This window comes from Musca domestica, unplaced genomic scaffold (genome assembly GCF_030504385.1).
Source record: "Musca domestica strain aabys unplaced genomic scaffold, Musca_domestica.polishedcontigs.V.1.1 18, whole genome shotgun sequence".
In the NCBI taxonomy this organism is placed as follows: domain Eukaryota; kingdom Metazoa; phylum Arthropoda; class Insecta; order Diptera; family Muscidae; genus Musca; species Musca domestica.
This window is the reverse complement of record NW_026712238.1, coordinates 11,918,304-11,942,546: the sequence shown is the minus strand read 5'-3', so window position 1 is coordinate 11,942,546 and position 24,243 is coordinate 11,918,304. Positions and strand designations below refer to the sequence as shown.

The window sequence follows — 24,243 nt, the reverse complement described above, 5'->3', positions numbered from 1 at the left end:
ATTTTTGAATTTCAGTTGCTTTACCCCGAGCTCATTTTTTCATATTAGCAACATTAAATACGAAATTTTAAAATTTCAGAATTTCAAAATATTGTTTCTAAAATCGCCAAAATACTTAATATAGGGAGGTACTGATAAGTCCCATGCCTACATGAAGACCTGGACCTATACACAATTTTCTGTCATGGACTTTAGTTCCCATTACGCATTGTAAAGTCATCAAAACACTGAATGTAGGAGGGTACCGTTGTAGGGGGGCTATACGATATCGTGGACCTATATAGACATTTATCTCCCAAGGGGTAAAGTACTCAGAAGGAACTCCTCGTGTGGATTTTCAGACAATTCTATTGAAAATTTTCTAAAAATTTTAATAAAAATTGAACAATTCCATTAAAAAATGTGGTACAATCATCAAAATACCGAATATAGGGAGGTATCGTTATACGGGTGATATACGATATCGTGGACCTATAGAGGCAATTCTCTCCCAGGGCATAAAGTATTCAGAATGAACTCCTTGAGGATTTTCAGACAATTTCATTGAAAAATTTAGCTACAATAATCAAAATACCAAATATCGGGAGGTACCGTTATATGGTACAATGAATATACGATTTCGGGGGGACCTATATAAACAGTTATCTTACAGGAAGTTAAGTACCTACAAAGAACTCCTTGTGTAGAATTTCAGATAATTCCATTGAAAAGTTTGCCTAAAATCATCCAAATACGGAATATCGGGGGTACCGTTATATGTGGACCGATGCAGCCCATGTTTGAAGTAGACCCGCCTGCACACAATCTGTGCAAAATTTTAGCTTCCTATCTTCATTCGTTTTGACTCTAGCGTGATTACAATAGACGGACGGTCGGATGGACGAACAGGCGGACGGCCGGACAGGGCTAAATAGTCTTAGAATTATACGCTGATTAAGAATATATATACTTTACTAGGTCTAAAATTATTTTTCGACGAGTTACAAGCGGAATGACGAACTTTATATACCCTCCATACTATGTACAGGGTTGCCCATATTCGACGGACCCACCTGGCAACGCCATAACTTTTGACAGAGATGTCACATCGCTTAATGACATAACGCGTTTGAAGCGTCAGTCCAAGCAGATTTTTACCATGAACCAATACACGCCACGCGAGCCACAAGTCAAGAAGTCAAGTCAAGAACACCATTAACCGTTTATACGAAAAATTTTCGACTGGTAAGGCCCTTTCTAATCCGAAGAGGCCATATAAAAGTCGACCAAGGCGATCGGCCGAGAATATCGCTGCCGTACGAGCCAGTATTGAGAGGTCCCCAAGAACATCCCAAAAACGCCGTTCTCAGCAGTTGGGCATGGCTCGGTCCACTTTACAACGGATTATTCGCATTGATTTGCTTTTGTTCTCGTACAAAATTCATAATTTGTTTAAGGTGTTTTAAAACACTTGTTAAAAACTTTTCCATCAAGTGCCGTATTCAATCATTTTAAACGCTCAATAAAAATAAACGCAATACCCAAACTCCAAGAATTTCTCATGTAAATTGAAACAGTGTGTGGGTAATTTTTGCAAAATACCAAATTCTCCTGATACCATGTTTTTTTTGTCGAACAGAACAAAGGGAATGAAAAAGCGTGAAACCGTATAAAAAGAGAAACAACAAACACCACGTAAAACTGCCAAAGGGCTAAACAATTGAACATTAATGGCAAACAGATGAAGAAGACGGCGAATAAAACAGGTAGAACAGAAGGAATGAATGAAATGCCACGAAAGCAACTTTTGAATTGTTCAAATGAATGGAGTTCATCCCCGGGCATGTGAGATGGTTTGGTTTTGATCAACAATGCCTCTACACCTACTCCCACTCTCACGCTCGCTCCCTCTCTCTTTCACTCATACATATGCAATGAATTACAAGACAGTTGCGTTAAATCCTTCAGGCTCAAGATAAATAAAAACAACAATAACATCAAGAAAAACAGAGGGGAAAAACATTGGTGGTATAGCAAATGGAAAAAAGCTGAAAATTACGCTGTAACGGTACCACACAATGGCTGTCTTGATGATAGGAAAAGAAAGCAGAAAACGCCATGAAAGTTAAATAAAAATAATGAAAGCAAGAGTAGGGTGGAGATTTTGTTTCTTGGCAAAGACAGCAAAAACAACAAACAGAAAACATTTCAAAGAATCTGAATGAAAGGAAAATTGAAATCACGACTGGCAAATATAATTTCAATTTTTGGCTGTAAGTGCTTCTTCATGTTGTAACTGTTTCATTTAGCATTACATCGTCTAGCATAGACACACGCACACACACATACATCCAATCACTTGTTACACGCTAACAAAGTGACTCGACGACGACTTGACTGCTAGGGGTTTTATTACATTTTCTCTCCTCTTTCTTTTTTGCTATTCTATCACAAATACATACACATTAATGTAGGGAGCTATGTTTGTATATGGCAACATTTCTCTGTGACATATATAAATAATATGCTGACACAGTGACATATTAATATACATATATGATAATGTTTTTCTATTTATATATGTAGGTACATGGAATTTGAAATGTATACAACAAACAGGAATAGCGATTGCCACGGAAAAAAATACTGTATGCAAGTCCATATATTTTGAATTTAATGCAATGGTTCGTTATGCAGAGAGTTATATAAAATTTATATATTTAATATAGTTAGGAAAAGGACTTTTAAATACTTTTAAAATAGAATCCTATGTTAATGAACTTGTATTTTTTAAAGAAACCACTATCAGGGCCAACATTTACCACCAAAGTTTTCAACGATTACGTTCTTAAGAAAATTTTGGGATTATCAATTTTGGAATCCATGATAGAGCTGCTAAAAAGTCTTCAAAAAACAAAAAATGTTTATAAATATGGAAATACAAGGGAATAGGGATCCCGGGGCCTATCTAAAAGAAATTAAATGTCGAAAAGGAATTTTATAATTTTTATAATTTGTGTGGCAATAGAAATAGAATAAACAAAAACAAACTTGGCAGAAATAAAGTAATTAAATTAAAGAAGTAAGCAACGGCTATAGTGGACCGGGCCCACCATTTGATACCCTACAATGCTAAAATTTGCGGTAAAGTCTCTGCAGATTTGAAACCCTTTTGACTAGAATGAAGATTTCCCTAAGAAGCACCCTTATATCTACTACAAAACGAAATCAAAATCAAACTACAAAAAATAGTAAAGAAAGTCTTAAAGTGGGCACATAACAATTTAAAAGTTGTTATGGGAGAATTCAATCATACACGCCATGATTATAATTATAAAGTTCAAAGGACTAAATATAGGAGCTATATCCAAATCTTAACCGATCTCGGTAAAATTTGGCGAAGATATTTCTGAGCTGTATTTGATATATTTCCCTGAATATCGTTGTTACGGAGTGCATATTACGGCTGTGGATAACAAATATAATGAATCGGATGAACAATATATATGGGAGCTATAGCTATATCTGAACCGATTTCGATCAAATAATTTGGTTGTATGTGCAAAATTCCATACTATTCGGGCTGATATTACACGTTTGGTGCACAATAAAAGGCAAATCGGACGAAGATATATATGGGAGCTATATCTTAATTTTTACCGATTATCTCCAATTTCAATAGGGTTCGTCCTTGGGCCAAACACATGATTTGTGCAAAATTTCATCTGGATAGGGCAATAAATGCGATCTGTACTCTGTTTACAAAAATACATGGACAGACGGACGGACAGACGGACGGACAGACGGGAGGACATGTATAAATCGACTCAGAATGTGATTCTATGCAAATCAACAAAGGAACTATGGGTCTATCTCGTTTCCTTTTGCTTGTTACAAACAAATGCACAAATAAATAATACCCTGACCACCTTGTGGTGTAGGGTATAAAAAAATGGTTTTCGAAGCCAATGTTCCTCCTACGTCATGTATTACAGAATGTACAAAATATATTTTAGAATGTTTTTATACCCTCCACCAAAAAAGGTATGGAACGTATATTAAGTTCGTCATTCCGTTTGTAACTCACCGAAATAATCATTTTAGACCCATCAAATTATATATATTCTTGATCAGCGTAAAATTCTAAGACGATTTAGCCCTGTCCGTCCGTCTGTTGTAATCACGCTACAGTCTACACGAATTAAGATAGGAAGCTAAAATTTTGCACAGATCTCTCTTTTGTCTGCAGGCAGGTCAAGTTCGAAGATGGGCTATATCGGTCCACGATATCGTATATCCCCCATATAACGGTACCCCCGATATTCGGTATTTTTATGATTTTACTCACATTTTTCATCGGAATTGTCTGAAAATCCACACAAGGAGTTCCTTGTGGGTACTTTATACCTCGGCAGAGAATTATCTATATAGGTCCACGATATCGTATATCCCCCATATAACTGTACCCCCCGATATTCGGTATTTTGATGATGTTAGCCACACTTTTCAATGGAATTGTCTTAAAATCCACACAAGTAGTTCCTTGTGAGTACTTTACCCCCTGAGAGAGAATTGTCTATACAGGTCCACGATATCGTATATCCCCCATATAACGGTACCCCGATATTCGGTATTTTGATGATTTTACCCACATTTTTCGTCGGAATTGTCTGAAAGGAGTTCCTTTACTTCATACCTCGGCAGAGAACTATCTATAAAGGTCCACGATATCGTATAGCCCTCATATAACGGTACCCCCGATATTCGGTATTTTGATGTTTTTAGCCATATTTTTCAACGGAATGGTCACAAGGGGTTCTTTGTACACAAGGGGTTCTTTGTGAGCACTTTACCCCCCGACAGAGAATTCTCTATATAGCTTAACGATTACGTATGGCTGCAATATAACGATACCTCACGATATTCGATATTTTGAAAATCCACACAAGGAGTTCCTTGTGAGTACTTTACACGCAGACATAGATTTGTCTTTATAGGTCCACAATATCGTATATCCCCACGTATCGGCACCTTCTCATATTAGATATTTTAAAGATTTTTTTTTGAAAAATTTCTAATTCGTTCCAAATGGTGGAGGGTATTCAAAGTTCGGCCTGGCCGAACATACTGCTTTTTTACTTGTTATACATAGAATTGTAAGTCAAATTAAAAAAATATCATGTGATAAATTCTGAAAAAAATTATCACGAAAAAATTAGAAATCAAAGGTATTGGACTATATTTTTACGCGATTTTGTTTTTTAGGGCTTCCACTTTTTGCCAAGAGGCAATTCCAAATTGGTGAGAATTGTCAAAAATCACTCCAGCCATTTTTAAATTAAGAGCGGTCTCACTAACATCACTTTCTTTGATAGAAGAGATTGTACACATTTCGCTATACAGGGTGAGTTAAAAAACTGCAATAGAATCAAATGCAACAATTTTTACATTTTTTTTAATTTTGTTGAATGAAAGCAAAAAAATGTCGCAAATAGCATCAAATTTTAGAATAAGTTTAGATTTGTTCGAATTGGTCACCTTTGGCACGAATTATGGCCTTCAAACAACCAATGATACCGTCACAAGCTGCCCGAATGATGCTCGGCGGTATTTTGGCCCATTCCCAGCGAAGCGCTTGCTTGAGGTAATCGACACTTTGGTAGTTTTTAGTGCCAACCTTGCTTTCCAAAGTACTCCAGACGCAATAGTCCAACGGATTGGTATCCGGAATTTTTTTTGGCCATTGTGAGCTGGAACCTCATTTCGTAATCATTCTTGGGTGGCGCGTGCTGAGTGCGATGTTGCTGAGTCCTGTTGGAATGTTCAAGGGCTGCGGCCAAAATGTTTGCGTGACCAAGTCTTTAATACACCGTCCAGAATATTTTCGCGATAATATTCGAAATGTATTCTGATGCCATGGTCGATTAATATGAGCGGAGAGTGAAATATTTTCTGATATGGTGGCCACACCATCCACCATGGCCGGCGCTTGAGTTCTGGTGGCTAACCGAAGGTGGACATTTTCAGCTGACCTCTTTGGCAAGTAAACACGATCATTTTTTTATTACAAATTGCTGGACAACGAACGTTTTCTCATCGGATAAAACCAAATTCGGCAGTTCACCACTTTCGGCCAATCGAAGCTACTTTTAAGCTCTTTTGAGCCAATTTTCTTTTTGTTGTAGTGTAAGTTCTTGCACTTTTTGGAATTTCAATGGCTTTACACGAGCCAATTTTTTTTAATATCTGGCGAATGGAATATTGCGATATGTTCAGCTTACAAGCCATTTTTCGGCCACTGCGGCGCGGGTTTCGATCAAGTCGTTTCTTTACTTTTTCAAGCCATTTCTGCTGATGTTACTGTTTTCTTCCGTCAACTTCCTTGATGTCGGGCTACGTTACCAGTATCACGGCAATGAGCGATGGTACGAGACACAAAAGATTTATTCACATTTAAATGCTGGAGTGTTCTAACGATAACCACTTGTGGTTTTCCAGCCAAATATAAAGAAATTACACTATCACGCTTGAATTCCATCACGAATAACTTTTATTCTGGAAAATTCTTAACAAAATGCTTTTGTACGCTTGTAAACAATATAATGAGCTGTCACTGGAATAATTTTGACAGCTTTCGGAGGAGTGGCTTAAAAATGACAGCAGTCTGAAGTTGGTTGCAGTTTTTTCATCTCACCCTGTATATCTTCAACCGATTTCGTTTTATTTATGCACCAAATGACCATTATCGGTGCAAATGATTTACATTTTGGCACATCCGATCGAATTTAGTTTTAACATCAAATTTGTTGAAAATCGGTTCAGATATAGCTATTGCTAACATATTTTGAGTTTACTGTTCACTAAATGGCCAATATCAGTCCACATCACATGAATTTTGGCACTTCTTACGGAATTCAGCCCAGAAGCAAGTATATCAAATGTTGGTGAAAATCGGTCCAGAAAATATCTCTGACAAATTTTATCAAGATCGATTCAGATTTTTATATATTTACGATATACATCTTAATCCGATTTTAGGGTTATCCACCTTATATGTACAGGGTTGCCCATATTCGACGGACCCATCTGGCAACGCCATAACTTTTGACAGAGATGTCACATCGCTTAATGACATACCGCGTTTGAAGCGCTCGCTGCCAGTGTTGAGAGGTCCCCAAGAACATCCCAAAAACGCCGTTCTCAGCAGTTGGGCATGACTCGGTCCACTTTACAACGGATTATTCGCATTGATTTGCATTTGTTCCCGTACAAAATTCAATTGACGCAAAGAATGTTGCCTGCGGACAAGCCTCGTGGATTGGAATGGGCCCAAAAAAAAAAAAAAAACATGGGTCCGTCGAATATGGGCAACCCTGTAATTTTAGCACAAATTGGATAATTTTTTTCATATTCAACTGAATGTTTCCATTTGGTGGAACTCTGTCCGGTATATCTATGCGTTGTCCATAGCCAGAAAATTTTCGACAGGCCTTTTAGGGATTGATAATGTCCTAGAGAAGTTTTCAAAAGTTTTCTAAGCCCAAAATACCTTTTAGAGATATTCGATGGTTAGAGAATATTCTTCAGATCTTCTATTGAAATCAGACCATTTGGAGGTGTCTAAGCGAAAGATTTTCCAGAAGTTTTTTATAGCTTGAATATGAGTCTTCTAAGTCTTCCACGTAAAGGGCTACTGATATTTCATGGTGAGATCTACTGGAGAGGGCAGGCTGGTCTTCCAATTTCGGTTTTCTATGAGTAGATCAATTTGAGTTTTGTAAGAAGATCAACGAATCTTTTACAAGAAGACCTATTGCTTATTTTAGGGAAAAAGGTACAGTTTTTAATATACCTTCGGTACATACCGCGTTCTTCATCCGATTTTACTGTTATTATCCACCATTTATGTAATATCAGCCCAAACTGTGTAGATTTTTTAATATTCAACCGAATTTTTCCATTTGATAAATTCCGGTCCGGTATGTCTATCGCTCTAATATTTTTTTTTAATATAATTCTTATCCAAGTCATATCATGCACCATACAGTTATGTTATTTGAAGTGGTAGAAAAGCCTCCGTCAAATTTGTTAAAAATCGATTCAGAATTGGATATACCTCCCAAATTGTAACCAGTCTAAAGCCATGATATGCATTCAAATAAGGTTCGTAGTTGGTATGAACTACTTCACATAAATTCCCAATATACACTTTTTTCTTACGGGAGCTCTAAACAAATACGCATAGTGGTGTAGGGTATCATACAGCCGTTTGTTACACCCACAAAGTATATAAATTCTTGATCAGCCTTAAATTCTATGTCGATTTAGCGATGTCCGTCCGTCTATCTTTCTGTGGAAATCACTCTAGCTTCCGAACGAATTAAAGTAGATTGATAGATAGATTTTACTCAAATGTATGTTATGTCTGCAGGAATATTGGTGTTGAAAATGGGCCATGTAGGTCCACGTTTTGGTATGGCCCCCATATAACTGTACCTCCCGACATTCGGTATTTTGATGATTTTAGCGACATTATTCACCGGAATTGTTTCAAATTTGGTATTTAAAGTTCGTAATATATACTACAGCATTATACAGACAATTGTTTGTGCAGGTTCACGTCTTCGTATAGCCCCCATATAACGGTACCTCCTTATATTCGGTACTTTGTTGATTTTAGCGACTTTATTTACCAGAATTCTTTAAAATTTGGTACTTGGTGCTCGTAATGGATGTTACAGCCTATGACAGGAGATTGTGTATGCAGGTCAAGGTCTTCGTATAGGACCCATATATCAGTACCTCCCTATATTCGGTATTTTAGGTACAATACTCTCCGAAATAGTTTGAGATGCCGAATTTGAGGTTCGTAATGGATGCTACAGCCTGTGACAGAAAATTGTCTATTCAAGTCCAGGTCTTCGTATAGCTCCGATATAACGTATATCCCCCTATATACGCTATTTTGTGCTTTTAGCTGCAATATTCACCTTTTATTTGAAGTTTCGAATTTGAATATGGTAATGGCTTATGACAAACAAAGCCTATGTAGGTTCACGTCGTAGAGACTCCAATATAACAGCTATATTCTGTTTTTTTAAGATTTAAATAGAATTTTTAACGGATTTTATTTTTTGAAAATTTCCAAATTCGTTCCATATAATGGAGGGTATTCAAAGTTCGCCCCGGCCGAACTTACTGCTTTTTAGAGTAGATTTGTTATTATTGTTTTATTGATTATCTTAATATTAACAATGATATATAGAACCCTTCATTCCTAAACCACTGTATTTTGAAGAAAATATTTTAGTACCTTTGTCCTTGACACTGCCAAGGATAACAACGACAAAACGAACACACCCCGTTTCTTAAGTTAACAAATGCAACAATGTGCCCCACGATATTTTTTTCGATTGTTTGCCGTCTGAGCCCGAAAGCACACACAGAGCTCGCGTAAAAACTTGCGTGAGCTAAACAATTATTTATTTGTAGAAGCGTATAAATATTATGATTTCTCGCTTTTTGTTTCTTTGCTGCGAATAAATCTTAAAGGCAAACGTTAAACAATTATAAATGCTAAGACAATATGCTTAGAATCACAGCCGGTAAAAATCTGAAAATTCGCGCACGCAAATAACGCCAATATTTTAACATGTTGCGTAAAACGAAAAATCTGACTTGTAAAATATGGTTGTAAATGTGTCAATGGTAATGCCTTAAGAAAGAAAAAAAAAAAAAAAAACAAAAGCGTTAAAAATTGTAAATCTACCCTGTGGGGGGTGAACTTGGTGGGTGAAAAATGAAATAAAAGGTAGTCACCGGATTTGAAAATGCCATAAAACCACATGCACCGGTTAACGGGCTTACGTTCACACAGCGTGTAGGCAAACAAATCAACAGGATATTATGTAGATCTGTGTGTGTGTGTGTGCATTGTTTACCATCGTATGCGTTAGTGATTGTATTTGCCTCTGCGGTTCTTTACTAAATCTGGGATTAACCTTAAGTCTAATTATTCCTTATATTTACTCACTTGTAAGCGTACTCACTTGGGCACAAATACACCCCCAAGCCCGTGTAACCCCTCATCTACTCTCGAACACAAACTCCCCGCAATCACTGAATATTGGCAAATCGTGCTTCGATTATATTCCTCAATATTCAGCTGCCGGCTTTAACTTGTGGCAATAAACAAATGTCGAAAAGGAAATTTGCGTAAATTTTTCAAATACACACACAATTTGTTGGTTAACTCCCCTCGATCTCCCCCGCACCCCTCCGACCATACAATTCTTGCAATCACGGTTACGCAATGTGTGTGTGTGTGTTGGTATGTAACGCATATTTGTTTGATTTTATTTTTCATATTTTTTCCTTCGCTCGTTCGTTCGTTTGCTTGTTAAAACACATGTTATATAATATGTATATGTACTACTATGTACATTTGGGAATTTATATGTTTAGAATGTACATATTTGTTATGTATATATGTATCTATGTTAATACAAGTGTTTTTGTGTGTGGAAAACATTTGTATATAAATAGTTATTGAAGTGGAAAATAGATTTGTTGATTTGCAGTTAGAAATATTTTAATTTCACATTCGTTGTCATAGATTCATCCCACTGTGGATGTCGCTAGGAGATACATTATAGATGTTAATTTGTCTGGCACATTAATAAGACCACGCGCGACTAAATTATAGTAAAATCAATATAAAACAAATTAGGACGATTTTTTATACTCTTACAATGAGTGTAACTTAAATGACATCTTAATCGGAAGTAAAATGGGGTCAAAGTCTCAAAACACCTAAATCCTTAACTACATTATTTATATTATATTTAACCAGTAAGGAAAGGACAAAAGCCGGGTGGGACCTACTACACCACTAGGCGTATTCAGAAGAGCTCACGTAACAAGAATGTTCACATTGGAGATTTATTTGAAGTGGATCATACCATGGTACACAAGGAGGTAGCTCCGTAAAACTACAGAAATACAGGCCTGAGGCTATGGCCGCTAAATGCCAGACTCATTCAAAATTTTATACAACAAGTAGTTTTCACTTTCTCTCAATATTTTTCCTCACTTTTAAAATGAGCTAAATAGCGCGAAAAATGAATGAAATGCCTGGATTTTTCTCTTAAAAAATATGATTCAAACTCTTTCAATTTCATGGCTTAACTGGTTAATAGCTTTAATGCGCGAGCCACAATGTACGTGTCCTCCAATCATTGGTTTTGAAAATATTTTGCTTTCATTTTTCAAAAAAAAAAAAAAAAATAAAAAATAAATAAATAAATAAATACATACACAAAATTGGCAGAAGTCGGGCACACTTAGAAACAAATTGTAATCAGCTGGTAGTTCTACCTTGCCTTTTTATTGTACCATGGATCATACCTACTATGAACCAAATAAAATTGATTCAGAGTGCATGATATAAGGCTTATATTAAAGAATATTTTTTGGGGCCAGACCGGACCGAGTTTCACCAAATGTTAAAATACGGTAGAATTTGAAAAAAAAAAATCTATTCAATTTTAGCTTATAATACATATATGGCGAACAATAACCGTAAAATCTGAACCGATCTTGATAAAATATGGCAGACGTATTATCAAGCTAAAGCTTGTCTATATCCTAATCTGATCCGATCTTGATAAAATCTTACAGAACTGTTTATGGGTTGTATCTGATATCTGGTAACAAATATCATTCTTGTGGAGTGCATATTACTCATATGAGGACTTAAAACCCCAAATCGGATGAAACATATACATACATGGGAGCTATAGCTATATCTGAACAGATTTTTACCAAATTTTAAGAAGTTGTTGAATTGATAAATTTAGTATGAATTGCTAAAATTCAGTTCATTTGAACTGATATTGGACATTTGGACAGACACACGGACTCACATGCATAAATCGACTAGAAAGTGATTACATGAAGATCATCTAAAGTAACTATGGGTCTATCTTGCGTCCATTTTCATGTTGTGAACAAATACACAAAGACATAACAGCCTTACCACAATGTGGTGTAGGGTATAAAAAGCTGTACTAAAAGAATAGTGAAATAACTGACTGACGTCCAGGCGAAATTGCTGAAGCCAGAATCTTGTAAATGTACTAAAAATTGAATTCTTTGTATGGGACAAACATAATGAACTGAATTCTGAAATTTGGAATTAGAGTTATAACGAGTGGTTTAACTAAAGCTGAGGTAAGCTCAGTTGCTACTAGGGTCAGCCTAAGGACTTACAACCACGAGTGATTATAATTTCAATATTAATTAAATATAATACTGCGTACAGTACGAATAAAATTTGGTTCGACATTCGTCGGGTTGGTGGCTATGTCTTGTACTATTCGATTCGAATTGGTCACCTTTGGCACGAATTATGGCCCTCAAACGGCCAATGAAACTGTCACATACTGCCCGAATATTGCTCTGCGGTATTTTGGGCCATTCCCGCCAACTTGAGGTGAACGACACTTTGATATTTTTTAGTGCCAACCTTGCTTTCCAAAACATTCCAGATACAATAGTCCAAGGGATTGGTATCCGGAGATTTGGAGGCCCTCGGCGCTGGAAATGAAGCGAGGAACCTCACTTTGTAAACACTCTTGGGTGGCGCGTGCTGAGTGCGATGGTGATGAGTCCTCTTGGAATGTCCAAGGTCTGCGGCCAAAATGTTTGCGTGCCCTTCGTGGTGGCTTTAATACACCCTCCAGAATATTTTCGCGATACTATTCGGCAATTATTCTGATGCCACTGGCGATTAATACGAGCGGAGAGCGCTTGAGTTCTGGTGACCAACCGAAGGTACATATTTTCAGCTGACCTCTTTGGCAAGTAAACACGATCATTTTGTTTGTTTACAAACTGCTGGACATCGGAGAAAATCAAATTCGGCAGTTCACCACATTCGGCAAAGCGAAGCAACTTTTTAGCTCTTTTGAGTCTCTTTTCTTTCTGTTGCGGTGTAAGTTCTTGCACTTTTTGGAATTTCAATGACTTTACGCCGAACTCATTTTTCAATAAATGCCGAATAATTTTAACAGCTGTCATATGAGTGGCTTATAAATGAGTTGCAGTTTTTTCATCTCGTCCTGAAGAGGTGGTTTCGGAAACGTAAACTATGATGGCACGAAAAATGCATGATGGTACTAAATTTGATATAGGGTAAAGGGATGGAAATAAAATTCTGAATTTTGATATTAGGACTACTGATGGTAGCCGTGTTTGGGAGTTGACAGTTGTTATGGAAATTCGTCCTTTATTTATACGAAAATTACTAAGTGGTGCTAAATTTTGGTATGGAGTGAATGTATAGAGCTGGAATCCAGTTGAGATATCTGTGTGTATCCTGTGTTGAGATGTGGTGTTGGGTTTGCAAATTGATATTTCAGTTGTACGAAAAGTACTTAATTTGGTATTGGGTGAAGAAATAGAGATGTAGTTCTGAAATTTGATATAAATGTCACTGTTGATGTCTGTTGTTAAGATATGTAGTTGATATTTGAAATATGTACTTTAATTCTTCGAAAATTACTAAGTGGTACTCAATTGGGTATTGGGTGAAGGGATAGAGCTGAAATCCCGAAATTTGATATTGAGGCCTCTGTTGGCATCTAGGATTGAGATATGTAGGTGAAGGAAATGGGATCTATATTTGTATGAAAAGTAAAAAATTGGATATTACTTTTGTTGTCAGCTGTGGAGAGAAAGAACTGATTTTGGAAAAACTACTATTGTACTAAATACAGAGTTGAAATCGTGAAATTTGATATTAGGATCAATGTTGGTATTTAAGGAAGAATAGAATAAGAAGAATGTTCCTATATTGGTATTGGGTTAAGAGATTGAGCTGAAATCCAGAAATTTGATATGGATATCACTGACGGTGTCTGTATTTGAGAGAAGAAGATTTTAGAAATTCGTACTATGTTGCGATAGAGATGGAACTTTGATATTTGGTATCGAGTTTACTGTTGGTGTAAAGGGAGGAGATAAGAAATTTTACAAGCAAGGTAACCCTCAATTTTTAAAAAATTTACTGATTTTTAGTTATTTTATTCAACCTTTATTTTATACTATTTCTATTGTAAGTTTACTAAAATTGAGCTCGAGTTCTTTGTTGTTTTTTTAACATTTCTTTATTATTTTCGATATTTCATCATCCGACGGAAGACATCATCAGGAACAATATTTAAACGTATAACAAAAATATACAGAACTTCGCCAAGTACCGACGTCGACCTTGTGTCAAAACATATAACAGCCACACAAGGTCGACGTCGGTAATTATGTAAATTCTGTATATTTTTTTATAGGTTTTAACTAAAATTGTCGTATGACAGAAAGTGTGAGAAGTTTCGCTCGATCGAACGTGAAGTTGTTTGTTGTACTTATTCAATTTTGAAATGGTCTGCTCTAAACCACTTCCATAAAAATAGTAACAAATTAGGAAATCTCTTTGTAAGCTTCCTGCTTCGTTTTGTGTTTCTCTCAGATATTTGGACTCACGTACCATTCGGTTCTTACCACCCTTTTTCAAAACTCCTTTTAGTCTACATCTAATTTCAAAACGGAAAGTAAATTTTCGCATTACAGCAATATCTAAAGTTGTTGTAAATAATATTCTATATCACTACCAACCAACACACACGTACACAGTGACTTGTTTGTTTATCTAAAACTTTTCTATTTTCATAAAATATACAATTATGTGACCGAAACGAGAACAATTTTATCGACGAGCACATCTACAGACATTTCAAATTTATCTGTGTACATACCAGCAAATACAAAAAAGAACAGTAAATTATCAGCATGAAGTTCAAAGGCAGATGATAACCAATGGTTACGGTAAAATAGAGAAAAGCTGAAGGTCAATGGAAGTATTTTTCGATTTTTTTTTTTTTCGTTCTGCTTGAGTTGTTTATTTATAATGCAGATAGATTTATTGGAAATTTACATGAATTCAAATTTATTTTTGTTTTTGCATTGATAAAAAATTCGCATAGAATCAGAGCGGCGATGTAAATGCAAATTTCAACATAAATCGTTTGTGACATCGAAGATGGCTACTGTATGTACACATTTCAAATTTACATATGCAGAAATAATTCGAAATGACAATTCACTTATGTTCATAGGTATGTGAGGGTATTTGGATTAATTTGAAATTTAAAATGGAGACTTTTTGGGGGCGTTAACATGGATGTCCTACAACACCATGTAATGGGGGTATATTGAGTTTGATTGGGCTAAAAAGTTTGTAGCATCTCAAAATATTAGCCTTACACCAACAATGTTATATACGTATCTTCCTATCTCGCTAGGCTGAGTCGATCTAGTTATACTTGTTTGTCCGCCCGTCTGCCCATGTTAATTTGTAATCACGCTTCAGGGCGAAATTATGACCCTATCTTTGTGAAATTATGATTGGAGTTCAGGACAAAGTCAGAATAGATTCTAAGTATTTAGGGTTTAAAATGGACAAATACCAGAAAATTTTTCTTATTTTGAAGTTGCTCTACACAATAATACATCAATCGTCTCGAAATTTTGCACGGGAAAAGTGTTGAAGACGGGATAGAAGCTTTCCAATTTGAATGGTCTTCGGATACTATTTAAAGGGTATATTTGTGTAAAAAATACCAAAAATACAATTAAACATTTTTTAACCTCGGCGAAAACACAAATACCGAAATGGTCACTTCTTACCGTTTCATAGGTGCTAATATCGGCTACAAAAGCAAATAGTTATATCTACAGGGTATGATGAAAAAACTGCCACCAATTTCAGACTGCTGTCATTTCTAAGCCACTCGTCTGACAGCTTCTAGAATTATTCCAGTGACAGCTCATTATATTGTTTAGAAGCATTTTGGTGAGAATTTTCCAGAAAAAAAAGTTATTCGTGATGGAATTCATCGAGATAGTGTGATTTCTTTATATTTGGCTGGAAAACCACAAGTGGCTATCCTTGGAGCACTCCAGCATTTAAATGTGAATAAATCCTTAGTGTGAACTTTGCGGTGAACTGCCGAATTTGGGTTTCTCCGGTGAGAAAATATTCTTTGTCCAGCAGTTTGTCATTTCCAGCGCACAATGGCCACCAAACTCTACGAATACTAATCCGTTGGACTATTGTGTCTGGAGTATTTTGGAAAGCAAGGTTGGCACTAAAAAATACCAAAGTATCGATCACCTCAAGCAAGCGCTTCGCCGGACATGGCCCAAAATACATCAGAACAACATTCGGGCAGCGTGTGACGTTTCATTGGCCGTTTGAAGGCCATAATTCGTGCCAAAGGTGACCAATTCGAACAAATCTAAACTTATTCGAAAATTTGGTGCTATTTCCGACAGTTTTTTGCTTTCATTTAATAAAATTTAGTGAAAACACTAGAACCAATTATGATCCGCAAATACCAATTTTTAGACATATTCGTGGGGAAATGTGGCAAAAATCATAAAAAATACCGAGTATCGGGAGGTACCGCTATATTGGGCTATACAAAAACGTGGACCTATACATACAATGTTTCGCCGCACGAACTAGGACCCATTATTACCTACAAATACAAATTTTCATATAAATCCGTGAAAAAGTGTGGCAAAAATCATCCAAATTCCGAATATCGGGATGTACCGTTATATGGGGACTATACCAAAACGTGGACCGATGTATTTTATTTTCAATACCAACCATCCTAGACATAATACAAATTATTCTGCTAATTTTTGACGCTCTACGTCAAATAATGTGGGCTGTATCGTGATTTCAAGAGACAGACGGACAGACAGAGGGACAGACAGACGGACAGACAGACAGACGGACACACAGAGGGACAGACAGACAGACGGACATCGTTAAATCGTCTTAGAATTTTATGCTGATTATGAATATATACATTATGGGGTCTACGACGAATTTTTAGGGATGTTACAAACGTGGTGGAGGTGAAGAGCATACAAATTAAAAAATTTAAATTAAAGTTCATAAATGGACAATGTCAGCTTACGATTTCCCATATAACGGGACCTCCCGATATTCGGTATTTTTACAATTTAGATCACCGAGAGTTTGTAACGGGTTCTTCTTTCTGTGGTTAAACATATTCTCTATAGGTCCACCTTTTAATAGCCCCCACAGAATAATACCTGAATATGTTCGGACGGAATTGTTTAAAAATTGCTGCTAAGAGTATGTAACGGTTTCCACCCTCTGTGGCAAAATATTGTCGATATTTAATCTCGTTTTGTTATAGCCCCTATTTACAATATTCTGATAATTTTCGCTACAATTTTTAAACAATTTAATTTTTAAAGAAATATTTTTCAAGCCCTAAAAAAGAGGATTTTTTTAAAAAAAACTGTCTAGCAAAAATGTATTTTTTTATACCCTACATCACATAGTGGTAAGGGTATTATGTCTTTGTGCATTTGTTTGTAACATGGAGAAGAAAGCGAGATAGACCCATATTTCCTCTTGATAATCTGCATAGAATCACATTCTGAGTCGATTTATGCATGTCCGTCCGTCTGTCCATGTATTCTTGTGAACAAAATCCAGGTCGTATTTATTATCCGATTGAGATGAAATTTTGCACAAGTTATTTGATTGGCCCAAGGACGAACGAACGATTGGAGATAATCGGTAAACAATTAGATATAGCTCCTATATATATCTTCGTCCGATTTGCCTTTTATTGTGCACCAAACGTGTAATATCAGTCCGAATAGTATGGAATTTTGCACATACAACCAAATTAGGCCTGAAAATAAGTGTGCTAAATTTGATCGAAATCGATTCAGATATAGCTATAGCTCTCATATATATTGTTCATCTGATTTGTTATTTTTGTCCTCCGCAGGCGTAATATGCACTCTGTGACAACAATATTTGGGGAAATATATCAAATGCAGCTCAGAAACACCTTTGCTAAATTTTGTCGAGATCGGTTCAGATTTGGATATAGCTCCCATACATAACTTCGTCCGATTTACCTTTTATTGTACACCAAACGCCCAAATGGGATGGAATTTGGCACATACGACCGAATTGAGTCTAGAACCTAGTACGCCAAATTTAGTGAAGATCGGTTCAGATATAGCTATAGCTCCCATATATATTGTTCATCCGATTTGTTGTATTTGTTACCCACAGCCGTAATATGCACTCCGTAACAACGATATTCAGGGAAATATATCAAATACAGCTCAGAAATATTTTTGGCAAATTTTATCGAGATCGGTTCCGATTTGGATATAGCTCCCATATATATCTTTATCTGATTTTAAATTAATTTTGCACCAAATGGGCAATGCAAGTCCGAATTTAAAAATTTTAACTTTAAATTACAATTATAATCATAGCGTGTATGATTAAATTCTCCCATAAAATGTTTTAATTGTTATGTGGAGCTCTAAAAAATTAGCAAAGTGGTGTAAGGTTTCATAAAGTCGGCTCCGCCCGACTTTAGAACTTTCTCTACTGGTTTTTTAATAAAATAAAATTGTGTTAAAGTCTTCCTGGAAAAAATTGTGCATTTTTAAGATATCGCTCGTAAAAATAGTTACAGGCTTAGGAAATATATGACCTTTTTGATATGAAGCCTCTCGACTTTAATAATTACAATGCCAAGAACAATGTAATAGCCATGATAAGTAGCCAAACACTATCTTTTGAGTTTTCTTTCCCTTTTCAATTCGTTGCATTGACGTCCTCGTCAAAAGAACATTTTGCATATAACCTCTAGCACCCCCCAATTCCCAGTTCCCAACATCCACAAAACACTTTACTAATGTGAAAATTTCATTTAAACGTTAAGCTTCATTAGCCATCTGCATCGTCTTCCACCAGCTGCAGTGGATGATTGTGAAGCGTTAACAGAACAAAAACCTAAAACAAAAAGCGTTTTCAGTCGCATCAGCCAACCATTCGTTTGAGTTTATGATGACAACGTTGAAAATGATATGAACAGCATTCATCCGTGAAGACGATGATGATGATGACGATGATGGCAGTTTTTCTTTTTTTTTCTGCTGACGTTGTTGGTGTGCGGTATTGACAGACATTACCATGGCTTTAAAGTTTTCCTTTCGTAACTGCATTTCCTTTTCACTCGATGTTATTGTTTTTCTTTGCCATGCACAGTTTTTCCTCACCCACCCTTTGCCTTTCCATTCCTTTGCTGCTGTAATCGATTTATGCAAAGTAAATGTTGTTTTTCTTGCTGAACGCCAAAGAAAAATCTTGATATCCTTTAAAAACAACAGCATTAAAAGTCTCTTTTTCTTCTTTAATGAATTTTCTTTAAGGATTTTCAGTTTTTTTTTTCGTTCGCCATTATTCAGTTGTTATTTTCGATCGGATTAATTGATGAAATGAAGAAAAATGAAACAGCTTTACGTTAGTAGTGCATTAAATGGAATTTTCAGGAAAGCAGGGAAATAAAATGCATATGTAGTAGTGAATGTAAAATGCCACGGTACATATGCATATAATTAATTAGCAAAGGGAAAGGGAGCGTAAAGTTTGGCAAATGTGATATAAAGAGGGAAGGGCGAATTCGGACGTGCCAATATGAGAGCAGATTGGCAATGTAGAATGCTGCTGATTATCCATGAAAATTTGGTAGAAATTTCAGATAATTTTTATGCCCTCCACCATTCTATGGAGGGTATATTAGATTTGTCATTCCGTTTTATAACTCCTTGAAATACTCATGGTCTATCATGAGTACATATATTCTGTATTCTATCATGAGTATTCATATTCAGTGTAAAATTCTCAATTGATTTAGCGATGCCTGTCTGTCTGTCTGTCCGTCTGTCTGTTATAATTATTTTGTATTTTGATGATTTCAGCAACATTTTTCAAATTTCGTATTGGAAGATCTTAATGGGTACTACAACCTATTCCAAAAATGTTTGTATCCAGGATCACGTCTTCGTATAGCCCCCATATAACGGTAGCTCACGATATTCGGTACTTTCATGATTTTAGTGACATTATTTACCGGAAACATTCCAAATTTGGTATTTGAAGTTTGTAATGGGTTTTAAAACCTATGACAAACATTTTTGTATACAGGTCCACGTCTCCGTATAGCACCTATATAACGGTACCTCCTGATATTCGGTATATTCACGATTTTAGCGACATTATTCACCGGAATTTTTCAGATTTTGAATTTAAAGATCTTTATGGGTACTACATCCTATGAGAATTGCTCATACAGGTCCACCTCTTCACGTAGCCCGCATGTAACGGTTCTTATTTTAGCGGTATTTTTCAAATATTCTCAGGTTCCTTACAAATGGTGGAGGCTATAAAAAATTCGGCCTGGCCGATGTTAGCTGATTTTTATACCCTCAGCCATATGGCTAGAGAGGGTATATATCACTTGATACGTCCAAAACGTGTCTCATCGAAATAACAAATTTAGACCCTCGGTCTCTTTGTCCAAATACGTTTCGAGACATTTGGAGTCAATCTAGGGGTGTTAGTCCGTTTGTCTGTCTATGTAGCTGGAGCGCACTGTAACTCCCGAAGGGATTATCCGATTTGGTCCAAACTTGGTGCCTCGTAATATTATTATCTAATTTAAATTATGTTCGGAGATGTGAAATATCGGTCCATTCCTTCTGGTACCTCCCCCACAAAATGTGGAAATTTTCAATAAATAGTTTTCTGCACAGAAACAGAAAGGACGATCCGATTTTGCTCCAACTTTGTAAATCCTAATACTTGCATCAGTGCTATGTCAAGTGCAAAAATGGACAATATCGGTCCACTCCATCAAGTACTTCCCCCTACAAAGGGTTGAAATAACTAGTTTAGACCGTAGATATTATTATCAAATTTAGATTGAGTTCGGAGATGGGCAGTATCGGTCCACTTCTTCTGGTATCTTCCAAAAGGCCGAAATTAAAAAAAAAATAGTTTAATGCAGAGTAGGAGAAAAAATGATCCGATTTTGCTCCAACTTTGCAAATCCCAATATTTGCATCAACGCTACGTCAGGTGCGAAAATGGACAATATCGGTCCACTCTATCAAGTATCTCCCCCCAAAGAGTCAAAATTTTAATTATAATATGTGATGCAAGAGTCCGATTGCCTTCAAATTGCATACATCACAATATTATAATTTACCCAAGGTCTGGTGTGGAAATGGAATATATTGGTCCACTCCTGTTGATTCCCTCCCTCCAAAAAAGGGTCAAAATATTGAATACCCATATAGCTTATAAACATCCGACAGAGTTGGCACATCTCAATATTTCCATCGAAGAGATCGGACCATTCCTTCTGGTTCCTCCCCCACAAAGGGTCAAAGTTTTGAATAACCAACACGATTATAAAATCCGAAATAAGCATCCGGTTCTCTTCATATTTCACACATCCCGTTATTTCTACTAACACAAGATCTGTGTTGAAGATGAGATATGTCGGTCCACTCCTTGTGGTACCTCCGCCACAAAGGGTCAAAATTTTGAATATCCATGAAGCTCATCCGATCTCAGACTTGGTACATCTCAATATTTCCATCAACACAAGATCTGTTTTAAAGATGGTAGATATCAGACAATTTCTTCTGGTACCTCCCCCACAAATCACCATTCAAATCTCTTCAAATTTCACACATACAAACATTTTTGCTAACACAATATCTGTTGCGAAGATATTATATATTTGCGAACCCCTCACCCACAAAGGGTCACAATTTTCAATACTTTGGTCTGTCACAATTTGCGAAAAAAGTTACCAATATTTTTATCTGAATTAGAAGATCAACTACATTTTACCATTTTCTAAAATTATCACATATCTCATATAACGCGAAGGAAGTAGCCAAAATGGTCTAAACATGGCACGTCGCAATATTAATATCATATTTATATTGGTCCGATCCACAGTGAACAACATTGGCCCATTCCATAGAAAAATTAATCGAACATTGGCTGAGGGTATACATCGGTCGGCAAAACCGACTTTTTAAATTGTTTTTAAATTTTTGTTAAAAGAAATTGATGTGTGTAAGAAAATTTCAAAATCGAATCGAATTCCAAAATATTTTTAAAATAACTATGTTTTATGACCAACAACATAAGGGGTTGAAAAATTTTGAATTTAATTTATTAAACATCATTTCATTTTTAGCCACGCGTTGTCTCATTACAACGAATGCCCCGAAATCGTCCTTTGACCCCTACAATAATTTCAATTAAATTTCGAAATTTAATTTAATTATTCCCATTTCTTTGCATCCATTTAAAATCAAATAATTAACCCCTTTTTCAACTTTTCAACTAATTGAATAATGATCAGCATTGAAATCAATAACATCATTATTAGCATAAAATTAAGCACGAGCTTCAACGAAACTTTGAATTCTCCACACAATTTTAAGGTTACTCGCTTCTTCAAAACTTTTCATTATTAATTACATTGGTAATTGTAATGCCCTTTAAAGCGGGTTCATATGCCATGGCTTGTTTTGTGCGGTCAGCTTGCAAATGATTTGCAATTTGTTTTTGTGCGAAGCGAACAGAACAACTCAATTATTTCAAGTTTCATTCAATTACCGAAAAAAAAATTGTTCAACTCAACAAAATTATTTTCTCTTGGGATAATTTAAAAGTTTACTCAACAAATGATTAATGTCCTTGTGCGTTCCTGTTCTCTTCTCGGCAGCCAATTATGGTTATTTGATGAGAGCAAGCATGATAGACTTGAACCCTTTTTAATTGTGACACTAATCCGTATCAATGTTTGCAAAAGTCTAAATTTATTGGTTTATTCTCTTGCAAGACTTTTAATAAATATATTTACATAATTTTGAAAGAAATGAGAGTTTGTTTAGGAAAATCTGATTGCAAGAGAAAATTTGTTATTTGAAGAAAAAGATTGAATAATTTAATTATCACTCAAGTTTTAGAAATTTAATTTTCGAATATTTGTATGTGATATTTCATATGATAGAAACATATATTTTTGATACACACAGAGATTGTGGCATGTTAATTTATTTTTTATTTGTTATTTATTTTTCAGATTTTCTTCACACATAAATGGAAAAAGGAAACAAATTAAGGTAAGTTGATTTCTGTGTATAAACATGCATTGGTGTGAACGAATATTGAAACTGTAAAGTCACGTTCTTTTTGGATATTATTTCATAAAAAATACGATTAGACTGTATTGAATTGGCTTTCCTTTAAAAAAGATTGTTTGAAGGTATCAAATATACACTCTCATACTTCGACATTTTATATATTTCTATATGAACTAGTAATAGGAGACCAAATGGTATGATTCTGAATAAAAACATAATTTTTGTCAAGAAGTTTTTAAAAAATTATAAAAATAATTTTTGACGAATAAAAAAAGACCTCCGATTTGGTGCAACGAATTTCTTTAGAAACGTTCTTATAGAATTCAGGATTTCAAGCCATGAATTTTTAAGAAAAAAATCATTAAAATTAAAATTTTTTCACCAAGAAGTCAATGAAAACAAGTCTAGGTTTTTGGTCAGAAAGGCCAATTTTGTAATATTCTTGGTCAGGAAGTGAAAAATCAGAAAGTGAAAAATTCTTCAAATAATACACTTTAATTGTCCTCGAACACATTTTGAGCTCATTCTTAAAAATCCACAATCTGCATATGTATGGATTGAAAATATATTTTTAAATTTTCACAATTTCTGTATTGCCGGGAAGTCCTTGGTTATAAAGAGAAATGAAAATAGTTTACTTCAGGAAGTATATGAATATATTTTAAAAAAATCTACAACTTTAGCCACAGGTAATCATTAAAAATATTTTCTATGAATCTAAGACTTTCGGAAGTCTTTTACATTCGTTCAGAAGTATTTGGTATTTATTTTTAAAAAATACCCTATTTTATACCCTACAATGCTATGTGTTGGGGGTAATATTTGAGATGAAAACATTTTAAACAAAATCAGATAGTGAATTTAAAATATTTAAATATATTTAAAATATTCAAAAAATACATTCTCTTTGTTCTTAAAGTCCTTTAAAAATATATTAAGCAATCCGTGGCTTTTGGCCATGAAGATTTTTAAAATTATTTTTAAAAATCTCCAACTTTTGGCCACGAAAATAATCTTAAAAACTTCAAGTCGGATTCTTGACTTGGGGAAGACTGAAAATTATTTAAAAAAATTTGATCCTTGGTTGCAAAGATTTTTATTTTTTTAAATCTACAGAAT

General features: G+C 35.3%; 1 protein-coding gene across 1 annotated transcript in view; it reads left to right on the top strand.

Moving 5' to 3' along the window:
• The window catches only part of LOC101892782 (dopamine D2-like receptor), a 250,824-nt gene that overhangs the window by 28,471 nt on the left and 198,110 nt on the right, over positions 1-24,243 (top strand). Inside the window, exon 2 of the mRNA XM_059120935.1 lies at positions 23,064-23,103. The gene's annotated coding sequence lies outside the window, so the exon portion shown is untranslated. The remainder of the gene's footprint in view (positions 1-23,063; positions 23,104-24,243) is intronic.